The following is a 20,000-nucleotide window of genomic DNA, read 5'->3' on the forward strand; positions in this document are numbered from 1 at the left end:
GGCCCTGCTTAGCTTCCGAGATCGGACGAGATCAGTCGTTTTCAGGGGAGTATGGCCGTAAGCTGCCAGGTCAACTGAAAAGATCCTATTTGAAGGCGACGCAGGCCAAACTAGACTCCAGCAAAAAGTGTCAAACAGCGCCCTCTGCTGTCTGGCAAGAGCAGAAACCATACAGGCTTACAGCACCTGGTATTCCCAGGCGGTCTCCCATCCAAGTACTAACCAGGCCCGCCCCTGCTTAGCTTCCGAGATCGGACGTTTTCAGGGTAGTATGGCCGTAAGCTGCCAGGTCAACTGAAAAGATCCTATTTGAAGGCGATGCAGGCCAAACTAGAATCCAGCAAAAAGTGTCAAAGAGCGCCCTCTGCTGTCAGGCAAGAGCAGAAACCATAAAAAGCTTACAGCACCTGGTATTCCCAGGCGGTCTCCCATCCAAGTACTAACCAGGCCCGCCCCTGCTTAGCTTTCGAGATCGGGCGTTTTCATGGTAGTATGGCCGTAAGCTGCCAGGTCAACTGAAAAGATCCTATTTGAAGGCGACGCAGGCCAAACTAGACTCCAGCAAAAAGTGTCAAACAGCGCCCTCTGCTGTCAGGCAAGAGCAGAAACCATAAAAAGCTTACAGCACCTGGTATTCCCAGGCGGTCTCCCATCCAGGTACTAACCAGGCCCGCCCCTGCTTAGCTTCCGAGATCGGACGAGATCATGCATTTTCAGGGTAGTATGGCAGTAAGCTGCCAGGGCGACTGAAAAGATCCTATTTGAAGGCGACGCAGGCCAAACTAGACTCCAGCAAAAAGTGTCAAAGAGCGCCCTCTGCTGTCAGGCAAGAGCAGAAACCATAAAAAGCTTACAGCACCTGGTATTCCCAGGCGGTCTCCCATCCAAGTACTAACCAGGCCCGCCCCTGCTTAGCTTCCATGGTCGGATGAGATCGGGCGTTTTCAGGGTAGTATGGCCGTAAGCTGCCAGGGCAACTGAAAAGATCCTATTTGAAGGCGACGCAGGCCAAACTAGACTCCAGCAAAAAGTGTCAAACAGCGCCCTCTGCTGTCAGGCAAGAGCAGAAACCATAAAAAGCTGACAGCAGCTGGTATTCCCAGGCGGTCTCCCATCCAAGTACTAACCAGGCCCCCCCCTGCTTAGCTTCCGAGATCGGACGAGATCAGGCGTTTTCAGGGTAGTATGGCCGTAAGCTGCCAGGGCGACTGAAAAGATCCTATTTGAAGGCGACGCAGGCCAAACTAGACTCCAGCAAAAAGTGTCAAACAGCGCCCTCTGCTTTCAGGCAAGAGCAGAAACCATAAAAAGCTTACAGCACCTGGTATTCCCAGGCGGTCTCCCACCCAGGTACTAACCAGGCCCGCCCCTGCTTAGCTTCCGAGATCGGACGAGATCATGCATTTTCAGGGTAGTATGGCCGTAAGCTGCCAGGGCGACTGAAAAGATCCTATTTGAAGGCGACGCAGGCCAAACTAGACTCCAGCAAAAAGTGTCAAACAGCGCCCTCTGCTGTCAGGCAAGAGCAGAAACCATAAAAAGCTTACAGCACCTGGTATTCCCAGGCGGTCTCCCATCCAAGTACTAACCAGGCCCGCCCCTGCTTAGCTTCCAAGGTCGGATGAGATCGGGCGTTTTCAGGGTAGTATGGCCGTAAGCTGCCAGGGCAACTGAAAAGATCCTATTTGAAGGCGACGCAGGCCAAACTAGACTCCAGCAAAAAGTGTCAAACAGCGCCCTCTGCTGTCAGGCAAGAGCAGAAACCATAAAAAGCTGACAGCAGCTGGTATTCCCAGGCGGTCTCCCATCCAAGTACTAACCAGGCCCGCCCCTGCTTAGCTTCCGAGATTGGACGAGATCAGGCGTTTTCAGGGTAGTATGGCCGTAAGCTGCCAGGGCGACTGAAAAGATCCTATTTGAAGGCGACGCAGGCCAAACTAGACTCCAGCAAAAAGTGTCAAACAGCGCCCTCTGCTTTCAGGCAAGAGCAGAAACCATAAAAAGCTTACAGCACCTGGTATTCCCAGGCGGTCTCCCATCCAAGTACTAACCAGGCCCGCCCCTGCTTAGCTTCCGAGATCGGGGGTTTTCAGGGTAGTATGGCTGTAAGCTGCCAGGGCAACTGAAAAGATCCTATTTGAAGGCAACGCAGGCCAAACTAGACTCCAGCAAAAAGTGTCAAACAGTGCCCTCTGCTGTCAGGCAAGAGCAGAAACCATAAAAAGCTTACAGCACCTGGTATTCCCAGGCGGTCTCCCATCCAAGTACTAACCAGGCCCGCCCATGCTTAGCTTCCTACATTGGACGAGATCGGGCGTTTTGAAGGTAGTATGGCTGTAAGCTGACAGGTCAACTGAAAAGATCCTATTTGAAGGCGACGCAGGCCAAACTAGACTGCAGCAAATAGCGTCAAACAGCGCCCTCTGCTGTCAGGCAAGAGCAGAAACCATAAAAAGCTTACAGCACCTGGTATTCCCAGGCGGTCTCCCATCCAAGTACTAACCAGGCCCGCCCCTGCTTAGCTTCCGAGATCGGGGGTTTTCAGGGTAGTATGGCTGTAAGCTGCCAGGGCAACTGAAAAGATCCTATTTGAAGGCAACGCAGGCCAAACTAGACTCCAGCAAAAAGTGTCAAACAGTGCCCTCTGCTGTCAGGCAAGAGCAGAAACCATAAAAAGCTTACAGCACCTGGTATTCCCAGGCGGTCTCCCATCCAAGTACTAACCAGGAACGCCCGTGCTTAGCTTCTTACATTGGACGAGATCGGGCGTTTTGAAGGTAGTATGGCCGTAAGCTGACAGGTCAACTGAAAAGATCCTATTTGAAGGCGACGCAGGCCAAACTAGACTGCAGCAAATAGCGTCAAACAGCGCCCTCTGCTGTCAGGCAAGAGCAGAAACCATAAAAAGCTTACAGCACCTGGTATTCCCAGGCGGTCTCCCATCCAAGTACTAACCAGGCCCGCCCCTGCTTAGCTTCCGAGATTGGACGAGATCGGGCATTTTCAGGGTAGTATGGCCGTAAGCTGCCAGGGCAACTGAAAAGATCCTATTTGAAGGCGACGCAGGCCAAACTCGACTCCAGCAAAAAGTGTCAAACAGCGCCCTCTGCTGTCAGGCAAGAGCAGAAACCATAAAAAGCTGAAAGCACCTGGTATTCCCAGGCGGTCTCCCATCCAAGTACTAACCAAGGCCCGCCCCTGCTTAGCTTCCGAGATCGGGCACTTTCAGGGTAGTATGGCCGTAAGCTGCCAGGTCAACTGAAAAGATCCTATTTGAAGGCGACGCAGGCCAAACTAGACTCCAGCAAAAAGTGTCAAACAGCGCCCTCTGCTGTCAGGCAAGAGCAGAAACCATAAAGGCTTATAGCACCTGGTATACCCAGGGAGTCTCCCATCCAAGTACTAACCAGGCCCTCCCCTGCTTAGCTTCCGAGATCGGGCGTTTTCAGGGTAGTATGGCCGTAAGCTGCCAGGTCGACTAAAAAGATCCTATTTGAAGGTGACGCAGGCCAAACTAGACTCCAGCAAAAAGTGTCAAACAGCGCCCTCTGCTGTCAGGCAAGAGCAGAAACCATAAAAAGCTTACAGCACCTGGTATTCCCAGGCGCTCTCCCATCCAAGTACTAACCAGGCCCGCCCCTGCTTAGCTTTCGAGATCGGGCGTTTTCATGGTAGTATGGCCGTAAGCTGCCAGGTCAACTGAAAAGATCCTATTTGAAGGCGACGCAGGCCAAACTAGACTCCAGCAAAAAGTGTCAAACAGCGCCCTCTGCTGTCAGGCAAGAGCAGAAACCATAAAAAGCTTACAGCACCTGGTATTCCCAGGCGGTCTCCCATCCCGGTACTAACCAGGCCCGCCCCTGCTTAGCTTCCGAGATCGGACGAGATCATGCATTTTCAGGGTAGTATGGCCGTAAGCTGCCAGGGCGACTGAAAAGATCCTATTTGAAGGCGACGCAGGCCAAACTAGACTCCAGCAAAAAGTGTCAAACAGCGCCCTCTGCTGTCAGGCAAGAGCAGAAACCATAAAAAGCTTACAGCACCTGGTATTCCCAGGCGGTCTCCCATCCAAGTACTAACCAAGGCCCGCCCTTGCTTAGCTTCCGAGATCGGGCACTTTCAGGGTAGTATGGCCGTAAGCTGCCAGGTCAACTGAAAAGATCCTATTTGAAGGCGACGCAGGCCAAACTAGACTCCAGCAAAAAGTGTCAAACAGCGCCCTCTGCTGTCAGGCAAGAGCAGAAACCATAAAGGCTTATAGCACCTGGTATACCCAGGGAGTCTCCCATCCAAGTACTAACCAGGCCCTCCCCTGCTTAGCTTCCGAGATCGGGCGTTTTCAGGGTAGTATGGCCGTAAGCTGCCAGGTCGACTAAAAAGATCCTATTTGAAGGTGACGCAGGCCAAACTAGACTCCAGCAAAAAGTGTCAAACAGCGCCCTCTGCTGTCAGGCAAGAGCAGAAACCATAAAAAGCTTACAGCACCTGGTATTCCCAGGCGCTCTCCCATCCAAGTACTAACCAGGCCCGCCCCTGCTTAGCTTTCGAGATCGGGCGTTTTCATGGTAGTATGGCCGTAAGCTGCCAGGTCAACTGAAAAGATCCTATTTGAAGGCGACGCAGGCCAAACTAGACTCCAGCAAAAAGTGTCAAACAGCGCCCTCTGCTGTCAGGCAAGAGCAGAAACCATAAAAAGCTTACAGCACCTGGTATTCCCAGGCGGTCTCCCATCCCGGTACTAACCAGGCCCGCCCCTGCTTAGCTTCCGAGATCGGACGAGATCATGCATTTTCAGGGTAGTATGGCCGTAAGCTGCCAGGGCGACTGAAAAGATCCTATTTGAAGGCGACGCAGGCCAAACTAGACTCCAGCAAAAAGTGTCAAACAGCGCCCTCTGCTGTCAGGCAAGAGCAGAAACCATAAAAAGCTTACAGCACCTGGTATTCCCAGGCGGTCTCCCATCCAAGTACTAACCAGGCCCGCCCCTGCTTAGCTTCCATGGTCGGATGAGATCGGGCGTTTTCAGGGTAGTATGGCCGTAAGCTGCCAGGGCAACTGAAAAGATCCTATTTGAAGGCGACGCAGGCCAAACTAGACTCCAGCAAAAAGTGTCAAACAGCGCCCTCTGCTGTCAGGCAAGAGCAGAAACCATAAAAAGCTGACAGCAGCTGGTATTCCCAGGCGGTCTCCCATCCAAGTACTAACCAGGCCCGCCCCTGCTTAGCTTCCGAGATCGGACGAGATCAGGCGTTTTCAGGGTAGTATGGCCGTAAGCTGCCAGGGCGACTGAAAAGATCCTATTTGAAGGCGACGCAGGCCAAACTAGACTCCAGCAAAAAGTGTCAAACAGCGCCCTCTGCTTTCAGGCAAGAGCAGAAACCATAAAAAGCTTGCAGCACCTGGTATTCCCAGGCAGTCTCCCATCCAGGTACTAACCAGGCCCGCCCCTGCTTAGCTTCCGAGATCGGACGAGATCATGCATTTTCAGGGTAGTATGGCCGTAAGCTGCCAGGGCAACTGAAAAGATCCTATTTGAAGGCAACGCAGGCCAAACTAGACTCCAGCAAAAAGTGTCAAACAGTGCCCTCTGCTGTCAGGCAAGAGCAGAAACCATAAAAAGCTTACAGCACCTGGTATTCCCAGGCGATCCCCCATCCAAGTACTAACCAGGCCCGCCCGTGCTTAGCTTCCTACATTGGACGAGATCGGGCGTTTTGAATGTAGTATGGCCGTAAGCTGACAGGTCAACTGAAAAGATCCTATTTGAAGGCGACGCAGGCCAAACTAGACTGCAGCAAATAGCGTCAAACAGCGCCCTCTGCTGTCAGGCAAGAGCAGACACCATAAAAAGCTTACAGCACCTGGTATTCCCAGGCGGTCTCCCATCCAAGTACTAACCAGGCCCGCCCCTGCTTAGCTTCCGAGATTGGACGAGATCGGGCATTTTCAGGGTAGTATGGCCGTAAGCTGCCAGGGCAACTGAAAAGATCCTATTTGAAGGCGACGCAGGCCAAACTCGACTCCAGCAAAAAGTGTCAAACAGCGCCCTCTGCTGTCAGGCAAGAGCAGAAACCATAAAAAGCTGACAGCACCTGGTATTCCCAGGCGGTCTCCCATCCAAGTACTAACCAAGGCCCGCCCCTGCTTAGCTTCCGAGATCGGGCACTTTCAGGGTAGTATGGCCGTAAGCTGCCAGGTCAACTGAAAAGATCCTATTTGAAGGCGACGCAGGCCAAACTAGACTCCAGCAAAAAGTGTCAAACAGCGCCCTCTGCTGTCAGGCAAGAGCAGAAACCATAAAGGCTTATAGCACCTGGTATACCCAGGCAGTCTCCCATCCAAGTACTAACCAGGCCCTCCCCTGCTTAGCTTCCGAGATCGGGCGTTTTCAGGGTAGTATGGCCGTAAGCTGCCAGGTCGACGAAAAAGATCCTATTTGAAGGTGACGCAGGCCAAACTAGACTCCAGCAAAAAGTGTCAAACAGCGCCCTCTGCTGTCAGGCAAGAGCAGAAACCATAAAAAGCTTACAGCACCTGGTATTCCCAGGCGCTCTCCCATCCAAGTACTAACCAGGCCCGCCCCTGCTTAGCTTCCGAGATCGGGCGCTTTCAGCGTAGTATGGCCGTAAGCTGCAAGGTCGACTGAAAAGATCCTATTTGAAGGTGACGGAGGCCAAACTAGACTCCAGCAAAAAGTGTCAAAGAGCGCCCTCTGCTGTCAGGCAAGAGCAGAAACCATAAAAAGCTTACAGCACCTGGTATAAGCAGGCGGTCTCCCATCCAAGTACTAACCAGGCCAGGCCCTGCTTAGCTTCCGAGATCGGACGAGATCAGGCGTTTTCAGGGGAGTATGGCCGTAAGCTGCCAGGTCAACTGAAAAGATCCTATTTGAAGGCGACGCAGGCCAAACTAGACTCCAGCAAAAAGTGTCAAACAGCGCCCTCTGCTGTCTGGCAAGAGCAGAAACCATACAGGCTTACAGCACCTGGTATTCCCAGGCGGTCTCCCATCCAAGTACTAACCAGGCCCGCCCCTGCTTAGCTTCCGAGATCGGACGTTTTCAGGGTAGTATGGCCGTAAGCTGCCAGGTCAACTGAAAAGATCCTATTTGAAGGCGATGCAGGCCAAACTAGAATCCAGCAAAAAGTGTCAAAGAGCGCCCTCTGCTGTCAGGCAAGAGCAGAAACCATAAAAAGCTTACAGCACCTGGTATTCCCAGGCGGTCTCCCATCCAAGTACTAACCAGGCCCGCCCCTGCTTAGCTTTCGAGATCGGGCGTTTTCATGGTAGTATGGCCGTAAGCTGCCAGGTCAACTGAAAAGATCCTATTTGAAGGCGACGCAGGCCAAACTAGACTCCAGCAAAAAGTGTCAAACAGCGCCCTCTGCTGTCAGGCAAGAGCAGAAACCATAAAAAGCTTACAGCACCTGGTATTCCCAGGCGGTCTCCCATCCAGGTACTAACCAGGCCCGCCCCTGCTTAGCTTCCGAGATCGGACGAGATCATGCATTTTCAGGGTAGTATGGCAGTAAGCTGCCAGGGCGACTGAAAAGATCCTATTTGAAGGCGACGCAGGCCAAACTAGACTCCAGCAAAAAGTGTCAAAGAGCGCCCTCTGCTGTCAGGCAAGAGCAGAAACCATAAAAAGCTTACAGCACCTGGTATTCCCAGGCGGTCTCCCATCCAAGTACTAACCAGGCCCGCCCCTGCTTAGCTTCCATGGTCGGATGAGATCGGGCGTTTTCAGGGTAGTATGGCCGTAAGCTGCCAGGGCAACTGAAAAGATCCTATTTGAAGGCGACGCAGGCCAAACTAGACTCCAGCAAAAAGTGTCAAACAGCGCCCTCTGCTGTCAGGCAAGAGCAGAAACCATAAAAAGCTGACAGCAGCTGGTATTCCCAGGCGGTCTCCCATCCAAGTACTAACCAGGCCCCCCCCTGCTTAGCTTCCGAGATCGGACGAGATCAGGCGTTTTCAGGGTAGTATGGCCGTAAGCTGCCAGGGCGACTGAAAAGATCCTATTTGAAGGCGACGCAGGCCAAACTAGACTCCAGCAAAAAGTGTCAAACAGCGCCCTCTGCTTTCAGGCAAGAGCAGAAACCATAAAAAGCTTACAGCACCTGGTATTCCCAGGCGGTCTCCCACCCAGGTACTAACCAGGCCCGCCCCTGCTTAGCTTCCGAGATCGGACGAGATCATGCATTTTCAGGGTAGTATGGCCGTAAGCTGCCAGGGCGACTGAAAAGATCCTATTTGAAGGCGACGCAGGCCAAACTAGACTCCAGCAAAAAGTGTCAAACAGCGCCCTCTGCTGTCAGGCAAGAGCAGAAACCATAAAAAGCTTACAGCACCTGGTATTCCCAGGCGGTCTCCCATCCAAGTACTAACCAGGCCCGCCCCTGCTTAGCTTCCAAGGTCGGATGAGATCGGGCGTTTTCAGGGTAGTATGGCCGTAAGCTGCCAGGGCAACTGAAAAGATCCTATTTGAAGGCGACGCAGGCCAAACTAGACTCCAGCAAAAAGTGTCAAACAGCGCCCTCTGCTGTCAGGCAAGAGCAGAAACCATAAAAAGCTGACAGCAGCTGGTATTCCCAGGCGGTCTCCCATCCAAGTACTAACCAGGCCCGCCCCTGCTTAGCTTCCGAGATTGGACGAGATCAGGCGTTTTCAGGGTAGTATGGCCGTAAGCTGCCAGGGCGACTGAAAAGATCCTATTTGAAGGCGACGCAGGCCAAACTAGACTCCAGCAAAAAGTGTCAAACAGCGCCCTCTGCTGTCAGGCAAGAGCAGAAACCATAAAGGCTTATAGCACCTGGTATACCCAGGCAGTCTCCCATCCAAGTACTAACCAGGCCCTCCCCTGCTTAGCTTCCGAGATCGGGCGTTTTCAGGGTAGTATGGCCGTAAGCTGCCAGGTCGACGAAAAAGATCCTATTTGAAGGTGACGCAGGCCAAACTAGACTCCAGCAAAAAGTGTCAAACAGCGCCCTCTGCTGTCAGGCAAGAGCAGAAACCATAAAAAGCTTACAGCACCTGGTATTCCCAGGCGCTCTCCCATCCAAGTACTAACCAGGCCCGCCCCTGCTTAGCTTCCGAGATCGGGCGCTTTCAGCGTAGTATGGCCGTAAGCTGCAAGGTCGACTGAAAAGATCCTATTTGAAGGTGACGGAGGCCAAACTAGACTCCAGCAAAAAGTGTCAAAGAGCGCCCTCTGCTGTCAGGCAAGAGCAGAAACCATAAAAAGCTTACAGCACCTGGTATAAGCAGGCGGTCTCCCATCCAAGTACTAACCAGGCCAGGCCCTGCTTAGCTTCCGAGATCGGACGAGATCAGGCGTTTTCAGGGGAGTATGGCCGTAAGCTGCCAGGTCAACTGAAAAGATCCTATTTGAAGGCGACGCAGGCCAAACTAGACTCCAGCAAAAAGTGTCAAACAGCGCCCTCTGCTGTCTGGCAAGAGCAGAAACCATACAGGCTTACAGCACCTGGTATTCCCAGGCGGTCTCCCATCCAAGTACTAACCAGGCCCGCCCCTGCTTAGCTTCCGAGATCGGACGTTTTCAGGGTAGTATGGCCGTAAGCTGCCAGGTCAACTGAAAAGATCCTATTTGAAGGCGATGCAGGCCAAACTAGAATCCAGCAAAAAGTGTCAAAGAGCGCCCTCTGCTGTCAGGCAAGAGCAGAAACCATAAAAAGCTTACAGCACCTGGTATTCCCAGGCGGTCTCCCATCCAAGTACTAACCAGGCCCGCCCCTGCTTAGCTTTCGAGATCGGGCGTTTTCATGGTAGTATGGCCGTAAGCTGCCAGGTCAACTGAAAAGATCCTATTTGAAGGCGACGCAGGCCAAACTAGACTCCAGCAAAAAGTGTCAAACAGCGCCCTCTGCTGTCAGGCAAGAGCAGAAACCATAAAAAGCTTACAGCACCTGGTATTCCCAGGCGGTCTCCCATCCAGGTACTAACCAGGCCCGCCCCTGCTTAGCTTCCGAGATCGGACGAGATCATGCATTTTCAGGGTAGTATGGCAGTAAGCTGCCAGGGCGACTGAAAAGATCCTATTTGAAGGCGACGCAGGCCAAACTAGACTCCAGCAAAAAGTGTCAAAGAGCGCCCTCTGCTGTCAGGCAAGAGCAGAAACCATAAAAAGCTTACAGCACCTGGTATTCCCAGGCGGTCTCCCATCCAAGTACTAACCAGGCCCGCCCCTGCTTAGCTTCCATGGTCGGATGAGATCGGGCGTTTTCAGGGTAGTATGGCCGTAAGCTGCCAGGGCAACTGAAAAGATCCTATTTGAAGGCGACGCAGGCCAAACTAGACTCCAGCAAAAAGTGTCAAACAGCGCCCTCTGCTGTCAGGCAAGAGCAGAAACCATAAAAAGCTGACAGCAGCTGGTATTCCCAGGCGGTCTCCCATCCAAGTACTAACCAGGCCCCCCCCTGCTTAGCTTCCGAGATCGGACGAGATCAGGCGTTTTCAGGGTAGTATGGCCGTAAGCTGCCAGGGCGACTGAAAAGATCCTATTTGAAGGCGACGCAGGCCAAACTAGACTCCAGCAAAAAGTGTCAAACAGCGCCCTCTGCTTTCAGGCAAGAGCAGAAACCATAAAAAGCTTACAGCACCTGGTATTCCCAGGCGGTCTCCCACCCAGGTACTAACCAGGCCCGCCCCTGCTTAGCTTCCGAGATCGGACGAGATCATGCATTTTCAGGGTAGTATGGCCGTAAGCTGCCAGGGCGACTGAAAAGATCCTATTTGAAGGCGACGCAGGCCAAACTAGACTCCAGCAAAAAGTGTCAAACAGCGCCCTCTGCTGTCAGGCAAGAGCAGAAACCATAAAAAGCTTACAGCACCTGGTATTCCCAGGCGGTCTCCCATCCAAGTACTAACCAGGCCCGCCCCTGCTTAGCTTCCAAGGTCGGATGAGATCGGGCGTTTTCAGGGTAGTATGGCCGTAAGCTGCCAGGGCAACTGAAAAGATCCTATTTGAAGGCGACGCAGGCCAAACTAGACTCCAGCAAAAAGTGTCAAACAGCGCCCTCTGCTGTCAGGCAAGAGCAGAAACCATAAAAAGCTGACAGCAGCTGGTATTCCCAGGCGGTCTCCCATCCAAGTACTAACCAGGCCCGCCCCTGCTTAGCTTCCGAGATTGGACGAGATCAGGCGTTTTCAGGGTAGTATGGCCGTAAGCTGCCAGGGCGACTGAAAAGATCCTATTTGAAGGCGACGCAGGCCAAACTAGACTCCAGCAAAAAGTGTCAAACAGCGCCCTCTGCTTTCAGGCAAGAGCAGAAACCATAAAAAGCTTACAGCACCTGGTATTCCCAGGCGGTCTCCCATCCAAGTACTAACCAGGCCCGCCCCTGCTTAGCTTCCGAGATCGGGGGTTTTCAGGGTAGTATGGCTGTAAGCTGCCAGGGCAACTGAAAAGATCCTATTTGAAGGCAACGCAGGCCAAACTAGACTCCAGCAAAAAGTGTCAAACAGTGCCCTCTGCTGTCAGGCAAGAGCAGAAACCATAAAAAGCTTACAGCACCTGGTATTCCCAGGCGGTCTCCCATCCAAGTACTAACCAGGCCCGCCCGTGCTTAGCTTCCTACATTGGACGAGATCGGGCGTTTTGAAGGTAGTATGGCTGTAAGCTGACAGGTCAACTGAAAAGATCCTATTTGAAGGCGACGCAGGCCAAACTAGACTGCAGCAAATAGCGTCAAACAGCGCCCTCTGCTGTCAGGCAAGAGCAGAAACCATAAAAAGCTTACAGCACCTGGTATTCCCAGGCGGTCTCCCATCCAAGTACTAACCAGGCCCGCCCCTGCTTAGCTTCCGAGATTGGACGAGATCGGGCATTTTCAGGGTAGTATGGCCGTAAGCTGCCAGGGCAACTGAAAAGATCCTATTTGAAGGCGACGCAGGCCAAACTCGACTCCAGCAAAAAGTGTCAAACAGCGCCCTCTGCTGTCAGGCAAGAGCAGAAACCATAAAAAGCTGACAGCACCTGGTATTCCCAGGCGGTCTCCCATCCAAGTACTAACCAAGGCCCGCCCCTGCTTAGCTTCCGAGATCGGGCACTTTCAGGGTAGCATGGCCGTAAGCTGCCAGGTCAACTGAAAAGATCCTATTTGAAGGCGACGCAGGCCAAACTAGACTCCAGCAAAAAGTGTCAAACAGCGCCCTCTGCTGTCAGGCAAGAGCAGAAACCATAAAGGCTTATAGCACCTGGTATACCCAGGCAGTCTCCCATCCAAGTACTAACCAGGTACTCCCCTGCTTAGCTTCCGAGATCGGGCGTTTTCAGGGTAGTATGGCCGTAAGCTGCCAGTTCGACTAAAAAGATCCTATTTGAAGGTGACGCAGGGCAAACTAGACTCCAGCAAAAAGTGTCAAACAGCGCCCTCTGCTTTCAGGCAAGAGCAGAAACCATAAAAAGCTTACAGCACCTGGTATTCCCAGGCGCTCTCCCATCCAAGTACTAACCAGGCCCGCCCCTGCTTAGCTTCCGAGATCGGGCGCTTTCAGCGTAGTATGGCCGTAAGCTGCAAGGTCGACTGAAAAGATCCTATTTGAAGGTGACGCAGGCCAAACTAGACTCCAGCAAAAAGTGTCAAAGAGCGCCCTCTGCTGTCAGGCAAGAGCAGAAACCATAAAAAGCTTACAGCACCTGGTATTCCCAGGCGGTCTCCCATCCAAGTACTAACCAGGCCCGCCCGTGCTTAGCTTCTTACATTGGACGAGATCGGGCGTTTTGAAGGTAGTATGGCCGTAAGCTGACAGGTCAACTGAAAAGATCCTATTTGAAGGCGACGCAGGCCAAACTAGACTGCAGCAAATAGCGTCAAACAGCGCCCTCTGCTGTCAGGCAAGAGCAGAAACCATAAAAAGCTTACAGCACCTGGTATTCCCAGGCGGTCTCCCATCCAAGTACTAACCAGGCCCGCCCCTGCTTAGCTTCCAAAATTGGACGAGATCGGGCATTTTCAGGGTAGTATGGCCGTAAGCTGCCAGGGCAACTGAAAAGATCCTATTTGAAGGCGACGCAGGCCAAACTCGACTCCAGCAAAAAGTGTCAAACAGCGCCCTCTGCTGTCAGGCAAGAGCAGAAACCATAAAAAGCTGAAAGCACCTGGTATTCCCAGGCGGTCTCCCATCCAAGTACTAACCAAGGCCCGCCCCTGCTTAGCTTCCGAGATCGGGCACTTTCAGGGTAGTATGGCCGTAAGCTGCCAGGTCAACTGAAAAGATCCTATTTGAAGGCGACGCAGGCCAAACTAGACTCCAGCAAAAAGTGTCAAACAGCGCCCTCTGCTGTCAGGCAAGAGCAGAAACCATAAAGGCTTATAGCACCTGGTATACCCAGGGAGTCTCCCATCCAAGTACTAACCAGGCCCTCCCCTGCTTAGCTTCCGAGATCGGGCGTTTTCAGGGTAGTATGGCCGTAAGCTGCCAGGTCGACTAAAAAGATCCTATTTGAAGGTGACGCAGGCCAAACTAGACTCCAGCAAAAAGTGTCAAACAGCGCCCTCTGCTGTCAGGCAAGAGCAGAAACCATAAAAAGCTTACAGCACCTGGTATTCCCAGGCGCTCTCCCATCCAAGTACTAACCAGGCCCGCCCCTGCTTAGCTTTCGAGATCGGGCGTTTTCATGGTAGTATGGCCGTAAGCTGCCAGGTCAACTGAAAAGATCCTATTTGAAGGCGACGCAGGCCAAACTAGACTCCAGCAAAAAGTGTCAAACAGCGCCCTCTGCTGTCAGGCAAGAGCAGAAACCATAAAAAGCTTACAGCACCTGGTATTCCCAGGCGGTCTCCCATCCCGGTACTAACCAGGCCCGCCCCTGCTTAGCTTCCGAGATCGGACGAGATCATGCATTTTCAGGGTAGTATGGCCGTAAGCTGCCAGGGCGACTGAAAAGATCCTATTTGAAGGCGACGCAGGCCAAACTAGACTCCAGCAAAAAGTGTCAAACAGCGCCCTCTGCTGTCAGGCAAGAGCAGAAACCATAAAAAGCTTACAGCACCTGGTATTCCCAGGCGGTCTCCCATCCAAGTACTAACCAAGGCCCGCCCCTGCTTAGCTTCCGAGATCGGGCACTTTCAGGGTAGTATGGCCGTAAGCTGCCAGGTCAACTGAAAAGATCCTATTTGAAGGCGACGCAGGCCAAACTAGACTCCAGCAAAAAGTGTCAAACAGCGCCCTCTGCTGTCAGGCAAGAGCAGAAACCATAAAGGCTTATAGCACCTGGTATACCCAGGGAGTCTCCCATCCAAGTACTAACCAGGCCCTCCCCTGCTTAGCTTCCGAGATCGGGCGTTTTCAGGGTAGTATGGCCGTAAGCTGCCAGGTCGACTAAAAAGATCCTATTTGAAGGTGACGCAGGCCAAACTAGACTCCAGCAAAAAGTGTCAAACAGCGCCCTCTGCTGTCAGGCAAGAGCAGAAACCATAAAAAGCTTACAGCACCTGGTATTCCCAGGCGCTCTCCCATCCAAGTACTAACCAGGCCCGCCCCTGCTTAGCTTTCGAGATCGGGCGTTTTCATGGTAGTATGGCCGTAAGCTGCCAGGTCAACTGAAAAGATCCTATTTGAAGGCGACGCAGGCCAAACTAGACTCCAGCAAAAAGTGTCAAACAGCGCCCTCTGCTGTCAGGCAAGAGCAGAAACCATAAAAAGCTTACAGCACCTGGTATTCCCAGGCGGTCTCCCATCCCGGTACTAACCAGGCCCGCCCCTGCTTAGCTTCCGAGATCGGACGAGATCATGCATTTTCAGGGTAGTATGGCCGTAAGCTGCCAGGGCGACTGAAAAGATCCTATTTGAAGGCGACGCAGGCCAAACTAGACTCCAGCAAAAAGTGTCAAACAGCGCCCTCTGCTGTCAGGCAAGAGCAGAAACCATAAAAAGCTTACAGCACCTGGTATTCCCAGGCGGTCTCCCATCCAAGTACTAACCAGGCCCGCCCCTGCTTAGCTTCCATGGTCGGATGAGATCGGGCGTTTTCAGGGTAGTATGGCCGTAAGCTGCCAGGGCAACTGAAAAGATCCTATTTGAAGGCGACGCAGGCCAAACTAGACTCCAGCAAAAAGTGTCAAACAGCGCCCTCTGCTGTCAGGCAAGAGCAGAAACCATAAAAAGCTGACAGCAGCTGGTATTCCCAGGCGGTCTCCCATCCAAGTACTAACCAGGCCCGCCCCTGCTTAGCTTCCGAGATCGGACGAGATCAGGCGTTTTCAGGGTAGTATGGCCGTAAGCTGCCAGGGCGACTGAAAAGATCCTATTTGAAGGCGACGCAGGCCAAACTAGACTCCAGCAAAAAGTGTCAAACAGCGCCCTCTGCTTTCAGGCAAGAGCAGAAACCATAAAAAGCTGACAGCACCTGGTATTCCCAGGCGGTCTCCCATCCAGGTACTAACCAGGCCCGCCCCTGCTTAGCTTCCGAGATCGGACGAGATCATGCATTTTCAGGGTAGTATGGCCGTAAGCTGCCAGGGCAACTGAAAAGATCCTATTTGAAGGCAACGCAGGCCAAACTAGACTCCAGCAAAAAGTGTCAAACAGTGCCCTCTGCTGTCAGGCAAGAGCAGAAACCATAAAAAGCTTACAGCACCTGGTATTCCCAGGCGGTCTCCCATCCAAGTACTAACCAGGCCCGGCCGTGCTTAGCTTCCTACATTGGACGAGATCGGGCGTTTTGAATGTAGTATGGCCGTAAGCTGACAGGTCAACTGAAAAGATCCTATTTGAAGGCGACGCAGGCCAAACTAGACTGCAGCAAATAGCGTCAAACAGCGCCCTCTGCTGTCAGGCAAGAGCAGACACCATAAAAAGCTTACAGCACCTGGTATTCCCAGGCGGTCTCCCATCCAAGTACTAACCAGGCCCGCCCCTGCTTAGCTTCCGAGATTGGACGAGATCGGGCATTTTCAGGGTAGTATGGCCGTAAGCTGCCAGGGCAACTGAAAAGATCCTATTTGAAGGCGACGCAGGCCAAACTCGACTCCAGCAAAAAGTGTCAAACAGCGCCCTCTGCTGTCAGGCAAGAGCAGAAACCATAAAAAGCTGACAGCACCTGGTATTCCCAGGCGGTCTCCCATCCAAGTACTAACCAAGGCCCGCCCCTGCTTAGCTTCCGAGATCGGGCACTTTCAGGGTAGTATGGCCGTAAGCTGCCAGGTCAACTGAAAAGATCCTATTTGAAGGCGACGCAGGCCAAACTAGACTCCAGCAAAAAGTGTCAAACAGCGCCCTCTGCTGTCAGGCAAGAGCAGAAACCATAAAGGCTTATAGCACCTGGTATACCCAGGCAGTCTCCCATCCAAGTACTAACCAGGCCCTCCCCTGCTTAGCTTCCGAGATCGGGCGTTTTCAGGGTAGTATGGCCGTAAGCTGCCAGGTCGACTAAAAAGATCCTATTTGAAGGTGACGCAGGCCAAACTAGACTCCAGCAAAAAGTGTCAAACAGCGCCCTCTGCTGTCAGGCAAGAGCAGAAACCATAAAAAGCTTACAGCACCTGGTATTCCCAGGCGCTCTCCCATCCAAGTACTAACCAGGCCCGCCCCTGCTTAGCTTCCGAGATCGGGCGCTTTCAGCGTAGTATGGCCGTAAGCTGCAAGGTCGACTGAAAAGATCCTATTTGAAGGTGACGGAGGCCAAACTAGACTCCAGCAAAAAGTGTCAAAGAGCGCCCTCTGCTGTCAGGCAAGAGCAGAAACCATAAAAAGCTTACAGCACCTGGTATAAGCAGGCGGTCTCCCATCCAAGTACTAACCAGGCCAGGCCCTGCTTAGCTTCCGAGATCGGACGAGATCAGGCGTTTTCAGGGGAGTATGGCCGTAAGCTGCCAGGTCAACTGAAAAGATCCTATTTGAAGGCGACGCAGGCCAAACTAGACTCCAGCAAAAAGTGTCAAACAGCGCCCTCTGCTGTCTGGCAAGAGCAGAAACCATACAGGCTTACAGCACCTGGTATTCCCAGGCGGTCTCCCATCCAAGTACTAACCAGGCCCGCCCCTGCTTAGCTTCCGAGATCGGACGTTTTCAGGGTAGTATGGCCGTAAGCTGCCAGGTCAACTGAAAAGATCCTATTTGAAGGCGATGCAGGCCAAACTAGAATCCAGCAAAAAGTGTCAAAGAGCGCCCTCTGCTGTCAGGCAAGAGCAGAAACCATAAAAAGCTTACAGCACCTGGTATTCCCAGGCGGTCTCCCATCCAAGTACTAACCAGGCCCGCCCCTGCTTAGCTTTCGAGATCGGGCGTTTTCATGGTAGTATGGCCGTAAGCTGCCAGGTCAACTGAAAAGATCCTATTTGAAGGCGACGCAGGCCAAACTAGACTCCAGCAAAAAGTGTCAAACAGCGCCCTCTGCTGTCAGGCAAGAGCAGAAACCATAAAAAGCTTACAGCACCTGGTATTCCCAGGCGGTCTCCCATCCAGGTACTAACCAGGCCCGCCCCTGCTTAGCTTCCGAGATCGGACGAGATCATGCACTTTCAGGGTAGTATGGCAGTAAGCTGCCAGGGCGACTGAAAAGATCCTATTTGAAGGCGACGCAGGCCAAACTAGACTCCAGCAAAAAGTGTCAAAGAGCGCCCTCTGCTGTCAGGCAAGAGCAGAAACCATAAAAAGCTTACAGCACCTGGTATTCCCAGGCGGTCTCCCATCCAAGTACTAACCAGGCCCGCCCCTGCTTAGCTTCCATGGTCGGATGAGATCGGGCGTTTTCAGGGTAGTATGGCCGTAAGCTGCCAGGGCAACTGAAAAGATCCTATTTGAAGGCGACGCAGGCCAAACTAGACTCCAGCAAAAAGTGTCAAACAGCGCCCTCTGCTGTCAGGCAAGAGCAGAAACCATAAAAAGCTGACAGCAGCTGGTATTCCCAGGCGGTCTCCCATCCAAGTACTAACCAGGCCCCCCCCTGCTTAGCTTCCGAGATCGGACGAGATCAGGCGTTTTCAGGGTAGTATGGCCGTAAGCTGCCAGGGCGACTGAAAAGATCCTATTTGAAGGCGACGCAGGCCAAACTAGACTCCAGCAAAAAGTGTCAAACAGCGCCCTCTGCTTTCAGGCAAGAGCAGAAACCATAAAAAGCTTACAGCACCTGGTATTCCCAGGCGGTCTCCCACCCAGGTACTAACCAGGCCCGCCCCTGCTTAGCTTCCGAGATCGGACGAGATCATGCATTTTCAGGGTAGTATGGCCGTAAGCTGCCAGGGCGACTGAAAAGATCCTATTTGAAGGCGACGCAGGCCAAACTAGACTCCAGCAAAAAGTGTCAAACAGCGCCCTCTGCTGTCAGGCAAGAGCAGAAACCATAAAAAGCTTACAGCACCTGGTATTCCCAGGCGGTCTCCCATCCAAGTACTAACCAGGCCCGCCCCTGCTTAGCTTCCAAGGTCGGATGAGATCGGGCGTTTTCAGGGTAGTATGGCCGTAAGCTGCCAGGGCAACTGAAAAGATCCTATTTGAAGGCGACGCAGGCCAAACTAGACTCCAGCAAAAAGTGTCAAACAGCGCCCTCTGCTGTCAGGCAAGAGCAGAAACCATAAAAAGCTGACAGCAGCTGGTATTCCCAGGCGGTCTCCCATCCAAGTACTAACCAGGCCCGCCCCTGCTTAGCTTCCGAGATTGGACGAGATCAGGCGTTTTCAGGGTAGTATGGCCGTAAGCTGCCAGGGCGACTGAAAAGATCCTATTTGAAGGCGACGCAGGCCAAACTAGACTCCAGCAAAAAGTGTCAAACAGCGCCCTCTGCTTTCAGGCAAGAGCAGAAACCATAAAAAGCTTACAGCACCTGGTATTCCCAGGCGGTCTCCCATCCAAGTACTAACCAGGCCCGCCCCTGCTTAGCTTCCGAGATCGGGGGTTTTCAGGGTAGTATGGCTGTAAGCTGCCAGGGCAACTGAAAAGATCCTATTTGAAGGCAACGCAGGCCAAACTAGACCCCAGCAAAAAGTGTCAAACAGTGCCCTCTGCTGTCAGGCAAGAGCAGAAACCATAAAAAGCTTACAGCACCTGGTATTCCCAGGCGGTCTCCCATCCAAGTACTAACCAGGCCCGCCCGTGCTTAGCTTCCTACATTGGACGAGATCGGGCGTTTTGAAGGTAGTATGGCTGTAAGCTGACAGGTCAACTGAAAAGATCCTATTTGAAGGCGACGCAGGCCAAACTAGACTGCAGCAAATAGCGTCAAACAGCGCCCTCTGCTGTCAGGCAAGAGCAGAAACCATAAAAAGCTTACAGCACCTGGTATTCCCAGGCGGTCTCCCATCCAAGTACTAACCAGGCCCGCCCCTGCTTAGCTTCCGAGATTGGACGAGATCGGGCATTTTCAGGGTAGTATGGCCGTAAGCTGCCAGGGCAACTGAAAAGATCCTATTTGAAGGCGACGCAGGCCAAACTCGACTCCAGCAAAAAGTGTCAAACAGCGCCCTCTGCTGTCAGGCAAGAGCAGAAACCATAAAAAGCTGACAGCACCTGGTATTCCCAGGCGGTCTCCCATCCAAGTACTAACCAAGGCCCGCCCCTGCTTAGCTTCCGAGATCGGGCACTTTCAGGGTAGTATGGCCGTAAGCTGCCAGGTCAACTGAAAAGATCCTATTTGAAGGCGACGCAGGCCAAACTAGACTCCAGCAAAAAGTGTCAAACAGCGCCCTCTGCTGTCAGGCAAGAGCAGAAACCATAAAGGCTTATAGCACCTGGTATACCCAGGGAGTCTCCCATCCAAGTACTAACCAGGCCCTCCCCTGCTTAGCTTCCGAGATCGGGCGTTTTCAGGGTAGTATGGCCGTAAGCTGCCAGGTCGACTAAAAAGATCCTATTTGAAGGTGACGCAGGCCAAACTAGACTCCAGCAAAAAGTGTCAAACAGCGCCCTCTGCTGTCAGGCAAGAGCAGAAACCATAAAAAGCTTACAGCACCTGGTATTCCCAGGCGCTCTCCCATCCAAGTACTAACCAGGCCCGCCCCTGCTTAGCTTTCGAGATCGGGCGTTTTCATGGTAGTATGGCC

The 20,000-nt window shown here is 52.7% G+C and overlaps 35 non-coding genes and 54 pseudogenes across 35 annotated transcripts; all 89 read right to left on the bottom strand.

Moving 5' to 3' along the window:
* LOC131123112 (5S ribosomal RNA) overlaps positions 1-63 on the bottom strand; it is a 119-nt pseudogene extending 56 nt beyond the window's left edge.
* Positions 64-174: 111 nt separating this feature from the next.
* LOC131122833 (5S ribosomal RNA) lies at positions 175-283 on the bottom strand (annotated as a pseudogene).
* A 112-nt stretch (positions 284-395) lies between these two features.
* On the bottom strand, positions 396-504 carry LOC131123399 (5S ribosomal RNA; annotated as a pseudogene).
* Positions 505-616: 112 nt separating this feature from the next.
* LOC131121793 (5S ribosomal RNA) lies at positions 617-735 on the bottom strand. The gene has a single exon (XR_009128288.1). It is a non-coding gene; the product is annotated as a 5S ribosomal RNA (ribosomal RNA).
* Positions 736-847: 112 nt separating this feature from the next.
* On the bottom strand, positions 848-966 carry LOC131121321 (5S ribosomal RNA). The gene has a single exon (XR_009127836.1). It is a non-coding gene; the product is annotated as a 5S ribosomal RNA (ribosomal RNA).
* Positions 967-1,078: 112 nt separating this feature from the next.
* LOC131121805 (5S ribosomal RNA) lies at positions 1,079-1,197 on the bottom strand. Its single transcript, XR_009128300.1, has one exon. It is a non-coding gene; the product is annotated as a 5S ribosomal RNA (ribosomal RNA).
* Positions 1,198-1,309: 112 nt separating this feature from the next.
* LOC131121519 (5S ribosomal RNA) lies at positions 1,310-1,428 on the bottom strand. The gene has a single exon (XR_009128025.1). It is a non-coding gene; the product is annotated as a 5S ribosomal RNA (ribosomal RNA).
* A 112-nt stretch (positions 1,429-1,540) lies between these two features.
* LOC131120369 (5S ribosomal RNA) lies at positions 1,541-1,659 on the bottom strand. Its single transcript, XR_009126925.1, has one exon. It is a non-coding gene; the product is annotated as a 5S ribosomal RNA (ribosomal RNA).
* Positions 1,660-1,771: 112 nt separating this feature from the next.
* LOC131122543 (5S ribosomal RNA) lies at positions 1,772-1,890 on the bottom strand (annotated as a pseudogene).
* A 112-nt stretch (positions 1,891-2,002) lies between these two features.
* LOC131122662 (5S ribosomal RNA) lies at positions 2,003-2,111 on the bottom strand (annotated as a pseudogene).
* Positions 2,112-2,223: 112 nt separating this feature from the next.
* On the bottom strand, positions 2,224-2,342 carry LOC131123436 (5S ribosomal RNA; annotated as a pseudogene).
* Positions 2,343-2,454: 112 nt separating this feature from the next.
* LOC131122663 (5S ribosomal RNA) lies at positions 2,455-2,563 on the bottom strand (annotated as a pseudogene).
* A 112-nt stretch (positions 2,564-2,675) lies between these two features.
* On the bottom strand, positions 2,676-2,794 carry LOC131124104 (5S ribosomal RNA; annotated as a pseudogene).
* A 112-nt stretch (positions 2,795-2,906) lies between these two features.
* Positions 2,907-3,025, bottom strand: LOC131121014 (5S ribosomal RNA). The gene has a single exon (XR_009127554.1). It is a non-coding gene; the product is annotated as a 5S ribosomal RNA (ribosomal RNA).
* Positions 3,026-3,137: 112 nt separating this feature from the next.
* Positions 3,138-3,247, bottom strand: LOC131124012 (5S ribosomal RNA; annotated as a pseudogene).
* Positions 3,248-3,358: 111 nt separating this feature from the next.
* LOC131123694 (5S ribosomal RNA) lies at positions 3,359-3,467 on the bottom strand (annotated as a pseudogene).
* Positions 3,468-3,579: 112 nt separating this feature from the next.
* LOC131123833 (5S ribosomal RNA) lies at positions 3,580-3,688 on the bottom strand (annotated as a pseudogene).
* Positions 3,689-3,800: 112 nt separating this feature from the next.
* Positions 3,801-3,919, bottom strand: LOC131121363 (5S ribosomal RNA). Its single transcript, XR_009127874.1, has one exon. It is a non-coding gene; the product is annotated as a 5S ribosomal RNA (ribosomal RNA).
* Positions 3,920-4,031: 112 nt separating this feature from the next.
* On the bottom strand, positions 4,032-4,141 carry LOC131123795 (5S ribosomal RNA; annotated as a pseudogene).
* Positions 4,142-4,252: 111 nt separating this feature from the next.
* LOC131123695 (5S ribosomal RNA) lies at positions 4,253-4,361 on the bottom strand (annotated as a pseudogene).
* A 112-nt stretch (positions 4,362-4,473) lies between these two features.
* Positions 4,474-4,582, bottom strand: LOC131123834 (5S ribosomal RNA; annotated as a pseudogene).
* Positions 4,583-4,694: 112 nt separating this feature from the next.
* LOC131121364 (5S ribosomal RNA) lies at positions 4,695-4,813 on the bottom strand. Its single transcript, XR_009127875.1, has one exon. It is a non-coding gene; the product is annotated as a 5S ribosomal RNA (ribosomal RNA).
* Positions 4,814-4,925: 112 nt separating this feature from the next.
* On the bottom strand, positions 4,926-5,044 carry LOC131121322 (5S ribosomal RNA). The gene has a single exon (XR_009127837.1). It is a non-coding gene; the product is annotated as a 5S ribosomal RNA (ribosomal RNA).
* Positions 5,045-5,156: 112 nt separating this feature from the next.
* LOC131121733 (5S ribosomal RNA) lies at positions 5,157-5,275 on the bottom strand. Its single transcript, XR_009128229.1, has one exon. It is a non-coding gene; the product is annotated as a 5S ribosomal RNA (ribosomal RNA).
* Positions 5,276-5,387: 112 nt separating this feature from the next.
* Positions 5,388-5,506, bottom strand: LOC131122466 (5S ribosomal RNA; annotated as a pseudogene).
* A 112-nt stretch (positions 5,507-5,618) lies between these two features.
* Positions 5,619-5,737, bottom strand: LOC131123994 (5S ribosomal RNA; annotated as a pseudogene).
* Positions 5,738-5,849: 112 nt separating this feature from the next.
* LOC131121015 (5S ribosomal RNA) lies at positions 5,850-5,968 on the bottom strand. The gene has a single exon (XR_009127555.1). It is a non-coding gene; the product is annotated as a 5S ribosomal RNA (ribosomal RNA).
* A 112-nt stretch (positions 5,969-6,080) lies between these two features.
* Positions 6,081-6,190, bottom strand: LOC131123760 (5S ribosomal RNA; annotated as a pseudogene).
* A 111-nt stretch (positions 6,191-6,301) lies between these two features.
* LOC131123642 (5S ribosomal RNA) lies at positions 6,302-6,410 on the bottom strand (annotated as a pseudogene).
* Positions 6,411-6,522: 112 nt separating this feature from the next.
* LOC131123606 (5S ribosomal RNA) lies at positions 6,523-6,631 on the bottom strand (annotated as a pseudogene).
* A 112-nt stretch (positions 6,632-6,743) lies between these two features.
* LOC131122501 (5S ribosomal RNA) lies at positions 6,744-6,862 on the bottom strand (annotated as a pseudogene).
* Positions 6,863-6,973: 111 nt separating this feature from the next.
* Positions 6,974-7,082, bottom strand: LOC131122834 (5S ribosomal RNA; annotated as a pseudogene).
* A 112-nt stretch (positions 7,083-7,194) lies between these two features.
* LOC131123400 (5S ribosomal RNA) lies at positions 7,195-7,303 on the bottom strand (annotated as a pseudogene).
* Positions 7,304-7,415: 112 nt separating this feature from the next.
* LOC131121794 (5S ribosomal RNA) lies at positions 7,416-7,534 on the bottom strand. The gene has a single exon (XR_009128289.1). It is a non-coding gene; the product is annotated as a 5S ribosomal RNA (ribosomal RNA).
* Positions 7,535-7,646: 112 nt separating this feature from the next.
* On the bottom strand, positions 7,647-7,765 carry LOC131121324 (5S ribosomal RNA). The gene has a single exon (XR_009127839.1). It is a non-coding gene; the product is annotated as a 5S ribosomal RNA (ribosomal RNA).
* Positions 7,766-7,877: 112 nt separating this feature from the next.
* LOC131121806 (5S ribosomal RNA) lies at positions 7,878-7,996 on the bottom strand. The gene has a single exon (XR_009128301.1). It is a non-coding gene; the product is annotated as a 5S ribosomal RNA (ribosomal RNA).
* A 112-nt stretch (positions 7,997-8,108) lies between these two features.
* LOC131121520 (5S ribosomal RNA) lies at positions 8,109-8,227 on the bottom strand. The gene has a single exon (XR_009128026.1). It is a non-coding gene; the product is annotated as a 5S ribosomal RNA (ribosomal RNA).
* A 112-nt stretch (positions 8,228-8,339) lies between these two features.
* LOC131120370 (5S ribosomal RNA) lies at positions 8,340-8,458 on the bottom strand. Its single transcript, XR_009126926.1, has one exon. It is a non-coding gene; the product is annotated as a 5S ribosomal RNA (ribosomal RNA).
* A 112-nt stretch (positions 8,459-8,570) lies between these two features.
* LOC131122544 (5S ribosomal RNA) lies at positions 8,571-8,689 on the bottom strand (annotated as a pseudogene).
* A 111-nt stretch (positions 8,690-8,800) lies between these two features.
* Positions 8,801-8,909, bottom strand: LOC131123643 (5S ribosomal RNA; annotated as a pseudogene).
* Positions 8,910-9,021: 112 nt separating this feature from the next.
* Positions 9,022-9,130, bottom strand: LOC131123607 (5S ribosomal RNA; annotated as a pseudogene).
* A 112-nt stretch (positions 9,131-9,242) lies between these two features.
* On the bottom strand, positions 9,243-9,361 carry LOC131122502 (5S ribosomal RNA; annotated as a pseudogene).
* A 111-nt stretch (positions 9,362-9,472) lies between these two features.
* On the bottom strand, positions 9,473-9,581 carry LOC131122835 (5S ribosomal RNA; annotated as a pseudogene).
* A 112-nt stretch (positions 9,582-9,693) lies between these two features.
* Positions 9,694-9,802, bottom strand: LOC131123401 (5S ribosomal RNA; annotated as a pseudogene).
* Positions 9,803-9,914: 112 nt separating this feature from the next.
* LOC131121795 (5S ribosomal RNA) lies at positions 9,915-10,033 on the bottom strand. The gene has a single exon (XR_009128290.1). It is a non-coding gene; the product is annotated as a 5S ribosomal RNA (ribosomal RNA).
* A 112-nt stretch (positions 10,034-10,145) lies between these two features.
* LOC131121325 (5S ribosomal RNA) lies at positions 10,146-10,264 on the bottom strand. The gene has a single exon (XR_009127840.1). It is a non-coding gene; the product is annotated as a 5S ribosomal RNA (ribosomal RNA).
* A 112-nt stretch (positions 10,265-10,376) lies between these two features.
* Positions 10,377-10,495, bottom strand: LOC131121807 (5S ribosomal RNA). Its single transcript, XR_009128302.1, has one exon. It is a non-coding gene; the product is annotated as a 5S ribosomal RNA (ribosomal RNA).
* Positions 10,496-10,607: 112 nt separating this feature from the next.
* LOC131121521 (5S ribosomal RNA) lies at positions 10,608-10,726 on the bottom strand. Its single transcript, XR_009128027.1, has one exon. It is a non-coding gene; the product is annotated as a 5S ribosomal RNA (ribosomal RNA).
* A 112-nt stretch (positions 10,727-10,838) lies between these two features.
* On the bottom strand, positions 10,839-10,957 carry LOC131120371 (5S ribosomal RNA). Its single transcript, XR_009126927.1, has one exon. It is a non-coding gene; the product is annotated as a 5S ribosomal RNA (ribosomal RNA).
* Positions 10,958-11,069: 112 nt separating this feature from the next.
* LOC131122545 (5S ribosomal RNA) lies at positions 11,070-11,188 on the bottom strand (annotated as a pseudogene).
* A 112-nt stretch (positions 11,189-11,300) lies between these two features.
* Positions 11,301-11,409, bottom strand: LOC131122666 (5S ribosomal RNA; annotated as a pseudogene).
* A 112-nt stretch (positions 11,410-11,521) lies between these two features.
* Positions 11,522-11,640, bottom strand: LOC131123550 (5S ribosomal RNA; annotated as a pseudogene).
* A 112-nt stretch (positions 11,641-11,752) lies between these two features.
* On the bottom strand, positions 11,753-11,871 carry LOC131121016 (5S ribosomal RNA). Its single transcript, XR_009127556.1, has one exon. It is a non-coding gene; the product is annotated as a 5S ribosomal RNA (ribosomal RNA).
* A 112-nt stretch (positions 11,872-11,983) lies between these two features.
* LOC131123876 (5S ribosomal RNA) lies at positions 11,984-12,093 on the bottom strand (annotated as a pseudogene).
* Positions 12,094-12,204: 111 nt separating this feature from the next.
* On the bottom strand, positions 12,205-12,313 carry LOC131124063 (5S ribosomal RNA; annotated as a pseudogene).
* A 112-nt stretch (positions 12,314-12,425) lies between these two features.
* Positions 12,426-12,534, bottom strand: LOC131123609 (5S ribosomal RNA; annotated as a pseudogene).
* A 112-nt stretch (positions 12,535-12,646) lies between these two features.
* On the bottom strand, positions 12,647-12,765 carry LOC131123822 (5S ribosomal RNA; annotated as a pseudogene).
* A 112-nt stretch (positions 12,766-12,877) lies between these two features.
* LOC131121896 (5S ribosomal RNA) lies at positions 12,878-12,996 on the bottom strand. Its single transcript, XR_009128392.1, has one exon. It is a non-coding gene; the product is annotated as a 5S ribosomal RNA (ribosomal RNA).
* A 112-nt stretch (positions 12,997-13,108) lies between these two features.
* LOC131124013 (5S ribosomal RNA) lies at positions 13,109-13,218 on the bottom strand (annotated as a pseudogene).
* Positions 13,219-13,329: 111 nt separating this feature from the next.
* LOC131123696 (5S ribosomal RNA) lies at positions 13,330-13,438 on the bottom strand (annotated as a pseudogene).
* Positions 13,439-13,550: 112 nt separating this feature from the next.
* Positions 13,551-13,659, bottom strand: LOC131123835 (5S ribosomal RNA; annotated as a pseudogene).
* Positions 13,660-13,771: 112 nt separating this feature from the next.
* Positions 13,772-13,890, bottom strand: LOC131121365 (5S ribosomal RNA). Its single transcript, XR_009127876.1, has one exon. It is a non-coding gene; the product is annotated as a 5S ribosomal RNA (ribosomal RNA).
* A 112-nt stretch (positions 13,891-14,002) lies between these two features.
* LOC131123467 (5S ribosomal RNA) lies at positions 14,003-14,112 on the bottom strand (annotated as a pseudogene).
* Positions 14,113-14,223: 111 nt separating this feature from the next.
* LOC131123698 (5S ribosomal RNA) lies at positions 14,224-14,332 on the bottom strand (annotated as a pseudogene).
* A 112-nt stretch (positions 14,333-14,444) lies between these two features.
* Positions 14,445-14,553, bottom strand: LOC131123837 (5S ribosomal RNA; annotated as a pseudogene).
* A 112-nt stretch (positions 14,554-14,665) lies between these two features.
* LOC131121366 (5S ribosomal RNA) lies at positions 14,666-14,784 on the bottom strand. The gene has a single exon (XR_009127877.1). It is a non-coding gene; the product is annotated as a 5S ribosomal RNA (ribosomal RNA).
* Positions 14,785-14,896: 112 nt separating this feature from the next.
* On the bottom strand, positions 14,897-15,015 carry LOC131121326 (5S ribosomal RNA). Its single transcript, XR_009127841.1, has one exon. It is a non-coding gene; the product is annotated as a 5S ribosomal RNA (ribosomal RNA).
* A 112-nt stretch (positions 15,016-15,127) lies between these two features.
* LOC131121734 (5S ribosomal RNA) lies at positions 15,128-15,246 on the bottom strand. The gene has a single exon (XR_009128230.1). It is a non-coding gene; the product is annotated as a 5S ribosomal RNA (ribosomal RNA).
* A 112-nt stretch (positions 15,247-15,358) lies between these two features.
* On the bottom strand, positions 15,359-15,477 carry LOC131121788 (5S ribosomal RNA). Its single transcript, XR_009128283.1, has one exon. It is a non-coding gene; the product is annotated as a 5S ribosomal RNA (ribosomal RNA).
* Positions 15,478-15,589: 112 nt separating this feature from the next.
* LOC131123731 (5S ribosomal RNA) lies at positions 15,590-15,708 on the bottom strand (annotated as a pseudogene).
* Positions 15,709-15,820: 112 nt separating this feature from the next.
* LOC131121018 (5S ribosomal RNA) lies at positions 15,821-15,939 on the bottom strand. Its single transcript, XR_009127557.1, has one exon. It is a non-coding gene; the product is annotated as a 5S ribosomal RNA (ribosomal RNA).
* A 112-nt stretch (positions 15,940-16,051) lies between these two features.
* LOC131123761 (5S ribosomal RNA) lies at positions 16,052-16,161 on the bottom strand (annotated as a pseudogene).
* Positions 16,162-16,272: 111 nt separating this feature from the next.
* On the bottom strand, positions 16,273-16,381 carry LOC131123644 (5S ribosomal RNA; annotated as a pseudogene).
* Positions 16,382-16,493: 112 nt separating this feature from the next.
* LOC131123610 (5S ribosomal RNA) lies at positions 16,494-16,602 on the bottom strand (annotated as a pseudogene).
* Positions 16,603-16,714: 112 nt separating this feature from the next.
* On the bottom strand, positions 16,715-16,833 carry LOC131122504 (5S ribosomal RNA; annotated as a pseudogene).
* A 111-nt stretch (positions 16,834-16,944) lies between these two features.
* LOC131122836 (5S ribosomal RNA) lies at positions 16,945-17,053 on the bottom strand (annotated as a pseudogene).
* Positions 17,054-17,165: 112 nt separating this feature from the next.
* LOC131123402 (5S ribosomal RNA) lies at positions 17,166-17,274 on the bottom strand (annotated as a pseudogene).
* A 112-nt stretch (positions 17,275-17,386) lies between these two features.
* LOC131121707 (5S ribosomal RNA) lies at positions 17,387-17,505 on the bottom strand. The gene has a single exon (XR_009128205.1). It is a non-coding gene; the product is annotated as a 5S ribosomal RNA (ribosomal RNA).
* Positions 17,506-17,617: 112 nt separating this feature from the next.
* On the bottom strand, positions 17,618-17,736 carry LOC131121327 (5S ribosomal RNA). Its single transcript, XR_009127842.1, has one exon. It is a non-coding gene; the product is annotated as a 5S ribosomal RNA (ribosomal RNA).
* A 112-nt stretch (positions 17,737-17,848) lies between these two features.
* Positions 17,849-17,967, bottom strand: LOC131121808 (5S ribosomal RNA). Its single transcript, XR_009128303.1, has one exon. It is a non-coding gene; the product is annotated as a 5S ribosomal RNA (ribosomal RNA).
* A 112-nt stretch (positions 17,968-18,079) lies between these two features.
* LOC131121522 (5S ribosomal RNA) lies at positions 18,080-18,198 on the bottom strand. Its single transcript, XR_009128028.1, has one exon. It is a non-coding gene; the product is annotated as a 5S ribosomal RNA (ribosomal RNA).
* A 112-nt stretch (positions 18,199-18,310) lies between these two features.
* LOC131120372 (5S ribosomal RNA) lies at positions 18,311-18,429 on the bottom strand. Its single transcript, XR_009126928.1, has one exon. It is a non-coding gene; the product is annotated as a 5S ribosomal RNA (ribosomal RNA).
* Positions 18,430-18,541: 112 nt separating this feature from the next.
* LOC131122546 (5S ribosomal RNA) lies at positions 18,542-18,660 on the bottom strand (annotated as a pseudogene).
* Positions 18,661-18,772: 112 nt separating this feature from the next.
* On the bottom strand, positions 18,773-18,881 carry LOC131122667 (5S ribosomal RNA; annotated as a pseudogene).
* Positions 18,882-18,993: 112 nt separating this feature from the next.
* On the bottom strand, positions 18,994-19,112 carry LOC131123551 (5S ribosomal RNA; annotated as a pseudogene).
* Positions 19,113-19,224: 112 nt separating this feature from the next.
* On the bottom strand, positions 19,225-19,343 carry LOC131121019 (5S ribosomal RNA). The gene has a single exon (XR_009127558.1). It is a non-coding gene; the product is annotated as a 5S ribosomal RNA (ribosomal RNA).
* A 112-nt stretch (positions 19,344-19,455) lies between these two features.
* LOC131123762 (5S ribosomal RNA) lies at positions 19,456-19,565 on the bottom strand (annotated as a pseudogene).
* A 111-nt stretch (positions 19,566-19,676) lies between these two features.
* Positions 19,677-19,785, bottom strand: LOC131123699 (5S ribosomal RNA; annotated as a pseudogene).
* Positions 19,786-19,897: 112 nt separating this feature from the next.
* Positions 19,898-20,000, bottom strand: part of LOC131123838 (5S ribosomal RNA) — a 109-nt pseudogene continuing 6 nt past the window's right edge.

Source organism: Doryrhamphus excisus, chromosome 2, assembly GCF_030265055.1.
Source record: "Doryrhamphus excisus isolate RoL2022-K1 chromosome 2, RoL_Dexc_1.0, whole genome shotgun sequence".
NCBI lineage: Eukaryota > Metazoa > Chordata > Actinopteri > Syngnathiformes > Syngnathidae > Doryrhamphus > Doryrhamphus excisus.